Genomic DNA, 8,307 nt, shown 5'->3' on the forward strand with positions numbered 1-8,307 from the left:
TACAGGCATGTGCCACCATACCCGGCTAATTTTTATATTTTTAGTAGAGACAGGGCTTCACCATGTTGGCCAGGCTGGTCTTGAATTCCTGACCTTAGGTGATCCGCCTGCCTCAGCCTCCCAAAGTGCTGGGATTACAGGCATGAGCCACCACATCTGACCCAATTATGTTTTTAAATCCAAAAGTAAGTTATAAAACAGTAGATGGAACTGGGTAAGGTGGCACATGCCTGTAATCCCAGCACTTTGGGAGGTCCACTTGGGAGGATTACTTGAGCCCAGGAGTTTGAGACCAGACTGAGCAACATGGAAAAACCCTGTCGCTACAAAAAATACAAAAAGTTAGCCAGGTGTGGTGGTGCTTGCCCGTGGCCCCAGCTACTCTGGAGGCTGAGGTGGGAGGATCGCTTGAGCCCCAGAAGTCCAGACCTGCAGGAAGCTGAGATCAAGCTGCTGCACTTTAGCCTCAGCAACAGAGCAATACCCTGTCTCAAAACAAAACAAAACAAAACAAAACAAAAAACCAGTAGGTGGGTTTTTTTGTTTTTGTTTTCAATAAATATGTAGTAATTTATTACTTGTATACTTGAAAATATAAAACTTACAGTATGCATTCTACAATTGCAATTAAATATGTGTGTGTGTAAGAGTAATATGAAAATTATTAATGTGCTTTTTTTTCTTTTTGCCTTTCTGAGCACATGCGTTTTGCCCTGGTAGAGGTCAAGGCATTCATATGCTGAGGATATTAGGATTTGCTACAGAGGAATGTTAAAAATGTGATAACATTCCACTTCTATATGATATATAGCATTAGATAGCAGGAAAGAGGACTATTGAGAAAGAATGTTCCATATTCCTTCATTTCTTCATTAGAATATCAAAAGTTTGGCTGGGCATGGTGGCCCATGCCTATAATCTAGCACTTTGCGAGGCCGTAAAGGGAGGATCACTTGAACCTGCTTGAACCTGGACTTCAAGAAGAGCCTGAAAAACATAGTGAGATGCTGACTACAAAAAATAAAGTTAGACAGGTGTGATGGCACATGCCTGTAGTCCCAGCTACTTAGGAGGCTGAGGCAGGAGGATCACTTGAACCTGCTGAACCCAGGAGGCGGAGGTTGCACTGAGCCAAGATCACACCACAGCACTCCAGCCTGGGCAGAGGGAAATCTTGTCTCAAAAATAAATAAATAAATAAACAAATAAAATAAAAAAAGCGCACGAGAGAACAGATTTGTCCCACAGTAAAAAACAGCTGGAAAAAACCCAAATGTCCAACATAAATGGAATGGTAAATATATTATGGAACTGCCAAGCAACAGTACTTTTATGCAGCCTACATAAAGGAAGTTTATGAAGTTTTTAACAGCATGGGATAGCACGTGTTATAAATCTATATTTATAAATATAAAGGGAAGAAAGAAATACTAAAATTGCATATACAATTTGATCACATGTATGTAAAATAAACATATTGGCTGGGTGCAGTGGCTCACACCCGTAATCCTAGAACTTTGGGAAGCTAAGACAGGAGGACTGCATGAGCCCAGGAGTTTAAGAGCAGCCTGGACAACATAGTTAGACCTCTGTCTCTACAAACATTAAACCAACCAACTAACAAACAGATGAAATAAAACCATGTGCTTAGAAAAAAAGACCAGAAGAAATATGTCAAAATTTTAACAATGGTCATCTTTGCCTTCTATCTTTTGTATTTCCAAAGTGTCTACCATAGAGCCGGGAGTGTTGGCTCCCACCTGTATTCCCAGCACTTTGGGAGGCTAAGGCAGAAGGATCACTTGAGGCCAGGAGTTTGAGACCAACCTGGGCAACTTAGTGAAATCTTGTCCCTACAAAACTTAAAAAATAAATAAATAAATAACCTGGGCATGATGGCACATGCCTGTAGTCCCCACTACTTGGAAGGCTGAGGTAGGAGGATGGCTTGAGCCCAGGAGTTTGAGGTTGCAGGGAGCTATGATTGCACCACTGCACTCCAGCCTGGGTGACAAGAGGCCTTACATCACCCATAGCACTTTCACGCTGGGAGGCCAAAGCCTTTGGTCCCCTGAAGGTTTGCTTCAAAATCACTGACAGGCAGATTCATTAATAGGAGAAAAGGCATACCAATGTATTTAACATATACACACAGGAGCCTTCAAAATGAAGACCTAGCCTCCCAATGAGGTACAGAAGTTTGTATAGCATCTTGAGGTTACAGAAAGAATGGGGGCTTGAATCCTGGTAAAACACGTTGTGGGAGGTGGGGAGAAGAGGAATTGCTGAGGGGATTACCAGGGAGAATGAATGGATCGCTGAACAGAGATTAATTTGTGAATAGTTCTCTTTGATAGTGAAAGTGTCTGTTCAGGTATGGTTACATTCTTGGTCTTACAGGAAGGGGAAGAACAAACAATTACTTTCTTTGATGGGTCTGAATCTTAGGCAGATAAAGGAACTTCCACTTCTTTGTGAGAGACTTTGAGGTTTCTCCATGTCAACATGTCAAAATGCCATATTTTGGGGTATTGGATTCTGAGCCCAACAACACCTAAAGCCCCTGTAGTGCATACTTGTTTTATGTTCATTTAAATTATGCATTGAAAATAGTGCAATATAAAAGATTTAAAAAATTTCAATATATACAAACATTTTGAAATAATCAAAATCTCCCCGACTAAAAGCAAAAGTCGGGCCAGGCGCAGTGGCTCACGCCTGTAATCCCACCTCTCCTCTTTGGGAGGCCAAGGCAGGTGGATTGCCAGAGGTCAGGAGTTTGAGACCAGCCTGGCCAACATAGTGAAACCTCATCTCTGCTAAAAATACAAAAAATTAGCTGGCCATGGTGGCAGGCACCTATAATTCCAGCTACTTGGGAGGCTGAGGCAGGAGAATTGTTTGAACCTGGGAAGGTGGAGGTTGCAGTGAGCCGAGATTGCGACATTGCACTCCAGCCTGGGCAACAAGAGCGAACAAAACTCCGTCTCAAAAAAAAAAAAAAAAAAAAGCAAAGGCAGGAGTCTCAAAAGTTCAACGCTGGTGGTACAATCCCCTGATGGGTTCTTGCCTGCCACACAGTAGAGCTGATTCACTGAGACACTGGTATTGCTGTAAAGATGGAGCTTAATTAATACAAAGCTAGTCACATGGGGAGACAGGAGGTTATTACTCAAATCAGCCTCCCTGGAAATTTGGAGGCTGGAGTTTTTAAGAATAACTTGGCAGTCAGGGTTTAGGGAATAGATCCAGCTGGTTGGATGAAGATGAAATCATAGGGGTGTGGAAACTGGTCCTTATGCAGAGTCAGTCTCTGGGGTGGGGATACAGGACTGGTTGATTTGTGGATCTGATTGTGGTCAGCCAGTCCTCAGAAATCCAAAAGTCTGAAAAACATCTCAGAAAACCAATCTTAGGGCTGAGTACGGTGGCTTACGCCTGTAATCCCAGCACTTCGGGAGGCCAAGGCAGGTGGATTACTTGAGGTCAGGAGTTCAAGACCAGCCTGGCCAACATGGTGAAAGCCTGTCTCTACTAAAAACACAAAAATTAGCTGGTGAGTGCCTGTAATCCCAGCTACTTGGGAGGCTGAGGCAGGAGAATCGCTTGAACCCAGGAGGTGGAAGTTGCAGGGAGATGAGATTGCTTTATTGCACTCCAGCCTGGTCGACGGGAGTGAAACCCTGTCCCCCCGCTACCCCCATGCCAAAAAAAAAAAAAAAAAAGGAAAAAGAAAACCAATCTTAGGTTCTACAACATGTGATGATGTTATCTACAGGAGTACATTGGCGAAGTTACAAATCTTGCGTCCTCTGGAACAATGATTGGTTATCATTTACGTCTACATCTTAGCAGAATTCAGGCTCCCTTCATAATCCTGATCTTTTGTCTTTTCATTGGTTCTATAAAAACGATTCCTGTCCTCCAATGAGGAGGGGATAGTTTTGGGAAGGGCTATTACTATCTGTACTTCAAAGTTAAACTATAAGTTCCTCCTAAAGTTAGTTTGGCCTACACTGGGTACAGTGGCTCACGCCTGTAATCTCAGCACTTTGGGAGGCCAAGGTGGGTGGATCACCTGAGGTCAGGAGTTCAAGCCCAGCCTGTCCAACATGGTGAAACCCATCCCTGCTAAAAATATAAAAATTAGCCAGGTGTGGTGGCAGAAGCCTGTAATCCCAGCTACTCAGGAGGCTGAGGCAGGATAATTGCTTGAACCCGAGAGGCAGAGGTTACACTGAGCTGAGACTATGCCACTGCACTCCAGCCTGGGTAACAGAGCAAGACTATGTCTCAAACAAAAAAAAAATTAGCCTGGCATGGTGGCACATGCCTGTGGTCCCAGCTACTCGGTAGGCTGAGGCAGGAGAATTGCTTGAACTTGGGAGGCAGAGGTTGCAGTGAGCCTTGACCATGCCACTGCACTCCAGTATGGGTGACAGAGTGAGACTCCGTCTCAAAAAAAAAACAAAACTTAGTTTGGCTTATGCCCAGGAATGAACAAGGATAGCTTACATGTCAGATTTCTCTTACTGTTAAAATTTTTGAAAAGGCAATTTCAGTGGGTCAAGTGGATTTTAAACTGTATTTATACTATTGCTACATAGAAGTTCCATTTTAGCTGGTAATAACAAACAAAACAAAACAAAACAAACAAACAAACACATACAAAGCACTTATATACCAGGCACTCTTCTAAGCACTTGGTCCAAATTAATTCACTTGGTCCTTTCAGTATCTCAGTGAGGTAAGGATTATTGTTTCCTCATGAGGCTGTTGGAAGAATCAAATGAAATATTATGGCTTATCATCCTTATCTTACAGCTGAGGAAACTGAGGCACAAAAAGATTCAGCTCCTTGTCTAAGTTTCCCCTTTTAGGAGGAGAAAGGGTTGAGCCAGATGGTCTGGCTCTGGAATTTGTGCATTTAACCAACACCTCTTTTTTATTTTATTTTTTATTTTTCCCGACACTGAGTCTCACCCTGTTGCCTAGGCTGCAGTGCAATGGCATTCAGATCTCGGCTCACTGCTTCCTCCGCCTCCCAGGTTCAAGTGATTCTCCTGCCTCAGCCTCTTGAGTAGCTGGGATTACAGGTGTGCACCACCACACCCAGCTAAGTTTTTTTGTGTTTTTAGTAGAGATGGAGTTTCACCATGTTGGTCAGGCTGCTCTCAAACTCCAGACCTCGTGATCTGCCCCACCTTGGCCTCCCAAAGTGCTGGGATTACAGGTATGAGCCACCGCACCCAGCCACCAACGCCTCTTATATAAGGAACAAATATAGAGTTGTTACAAAAAGAACTAGCTGAGTTACATGTTGTATTTTGTGCAAGGTCTTTAAGAGTTCATTCACCTGTATCCAGCAGACACTTGGGTTTCTAATGTGCTGTGGTCAGTAGGGCACTAAATACATTTTATGGGGCAGTGGTTGGACTCCTGAATCCTCTGTAACTGCTACTGGCACCCAATTCTATGGCATTTCTCTGCCTAAAGCAAGATATAGTTATGAAGCATCACTTTGGGGAGATGTCTAGTGATACTGGTCTTTAACTTCAATTCATTTTTACTTTATTGTCTTCTAATAGTCAGGGACACAAATGATCTCAAACTGAACAAAAGTTGAGAGGCATTTCCCTTGCAAGCTCTACTTTGAAGAACTTAGTCACTCAGCTCCTGGAAGAAAAAGTTCTCTCTCCAAGTCAAATAGAAAGAATTGTTAGAATTCTTTTTTTCCTTCCAATAAATGCTAGCATCTCTCTTTTTTCCCCTAAGTCCTTCAAATTCCACCATCCAAATAAACCTTTGACTAGTTTTTATTAATTATATTTTGCTAGTATGCTGCTGCTGCTTTTTAAAGATTTAAGTAATTCTGGCATTTCCTTCGTTGTTATTTTTTTCCCTTTTTAAAAAATAGTTGACTTACGGCCTCTCCTGTTAGTTATTAAAGGAAGGAGACTTTGACTTTGCCACACAAAGTTACATCAGCAGGCCTTATATATTAATTGGGATATAAATGAAAAAGGCATTCAGAAACAAAAAGTAAGACATCAGCTTCTGAGTATGTCTAGAAATAGTTTCCCGGTTGTATTCTCTCATCATAAAACATTTATGGTTGGTTGTTTTGTCCTCATGCGGTGGCAAGGGAGGAGGAGGTCATGGAGTACCAGAGTCTCCTTCAGCATCTCAGCTGCACAGATTTTCATGACCCATGGATGGGGAGAAAGATGGTGTCAACACAGCTAGACACCCTTTTTAACAGTTTCTTCATCTTCCAATCTCAGTCTAGATATAACTTATCTTGGAACTATAAATGGAAGAAGAAAAGAACTGTAACTCATTAAACTTTCATGACAATTCTCCAAGTAATATTTTATAAAGATAATTTGACTGGAAAGAACTTATCTATTAGTTATATGACCTTGAACTCTTGGCTTCAATAGAACTTTACCCCACGGGCTTTATTGCTCACTCTGACAAAGTGAAGAACAATTCCATTTCATTTTAGGATATGAAAGAAAAGTTCTCTGTCTGCCTCACATAAGCTGTGTGTCCTTGACCAAGTAATTTAAACTTTCTGAAACTCAATTTTCTTATCTGAAGTTACCATTTAAATTAATAAATGTAAATAGTCAATACCTATTTAAAACATGAAAAAATCTTCAATCTCACAAGAACTAAATACAAGTTTAAACCAATACTTACCAGCTAGGTAAAGATATTTCGACATACATTTTTTAAAATTTACAGTTGCAAAATTTATACTTTTAGCATTATAAATTATAAACTTAGAGAAGGTATGGAGAAGTGGGCAGTGTCATACCCTGCTGGTAGACCCAGAAAATGCTGTGACTTTTCTGAGGTTAGGCAATTGGTAACATCAGTCATAAGTGCTTGTATTCTCTAACTCAAACACTCTACCTCTAGAAACTTATAACGAAAAAAATACCCAAAGATGTGCACAAGGGCTGTTCACCCCAGCTCACCTGGAAACAACTTAACTGTCAGTAAAGTAAACTGGCTCAAGATTAAGTGTGTAAAAGTACACTAGATAATGGGACATCACTTAGAGATTGAAAAGCGTATTTTAGCTTTGATCTGAATTACATGGGAATTACATGGGAAAATGAATTACATTGGAAAATGGTACACACACACACACACACACACACACTCCTATGTTATTTATTTATTTATTTATTTATTTAGAGATGGAGTCTTGCTCTGTCACCCAGGCTGGAGTGCAATGGTGTGAGGCTCACTGCAACCTACGCCCCCCACATTCAAGTGATTCTCCTGTCTCAGCCTCCTGAGTAGCTGGGATTACAGGCATGTGCCACCATACCCGGCTAATTTTTATATTTTTAGTAGAGACAGGGCTTCACCATGTTGGCCAGGCTGGTCTTGAATTCCTGACCTTAGGTGATCCGCCTGCCTCAGCCTCCCAAAGTGCTGGGATTACAGGCATGAGCCACCACATCTGACCCAATTATGTTTTTAAATCCAAAAGTAAGTTATAAAACAGTAGATGGAACTGGGTAAGGTGGCACATGCCTGTAATCCCAGCACTTTGGGAGGTCCACTTGGGAGGATTACTTGAGCCCAGGAGTTTGAGACCAGACTGAGCAACATGGAAAAACCCTGTCGCTACAAAAAATACAAAAAGTTAGCCAGGTGTGGTGGTGCTTGCCCGTGGCCCCAGCTACTCTGGAGGCTGAGGTGGGAGGATCGCTTGAGCCCCAGAAGTCCAGACCTGCAGGAAGCTGAGATCAAGCTGCTGCACTTTAGCCTCAGCAACAGAGCAATACCCTGTCTCAAAACAAAACAAAACAAAACAAAACAAAAAACCAGTAGGTGGGTTTTTTTGTTTTTGTTTTCAATAAATATGTAGTAATTTATTACTTGTATACTTGAAAATATAAAACTTACAGTATGCATTCTACAATTGCAATTAAATATGTGTGTGTGTAAGAGTAATATGAAAATTATTAATGTGCTTTTTTTTCTTTTTGCCTTTCTGAGCACATGCGTTTTGCCCTGGTAGAGGTCAAGGCATTCATATGCTGAGGATATTAGGATTTGCTACAGAGGAATGTTAAAAATGTGATAACATTCCACTTCTATATGATATATAGCATTAGATAGCAGGAAAGAGGACTATTGAGAAAGAATGTTCCATATTCCTTCATTTCTTCATTAGAATATCAAAAGTTTGGCTGGGCATGGTGGCCCATGCCTATAATCTAGCACTTTGCGAGGCCGTAAAGGGAGGATCACTTGAACCTGCTTGAACCTGGACTTCAAGAA

Source organism: Colobus angolensis, unplaced genomic scaffold (assembly GCF_000951035.1).
Source record: "Colobus angolensis palliatus isolate OR3802 unplaced genomic scaffold, Cang.pa_1.0 Scaffold162, whole genome shotgun sequence".
In the NCBI taxonomy this organism is placed as follows: Eukaryota; Metazoa; Chordata; class Mammalia; order Primates; family Cercopithecidae; genus Colobus; species Colobus angolensis.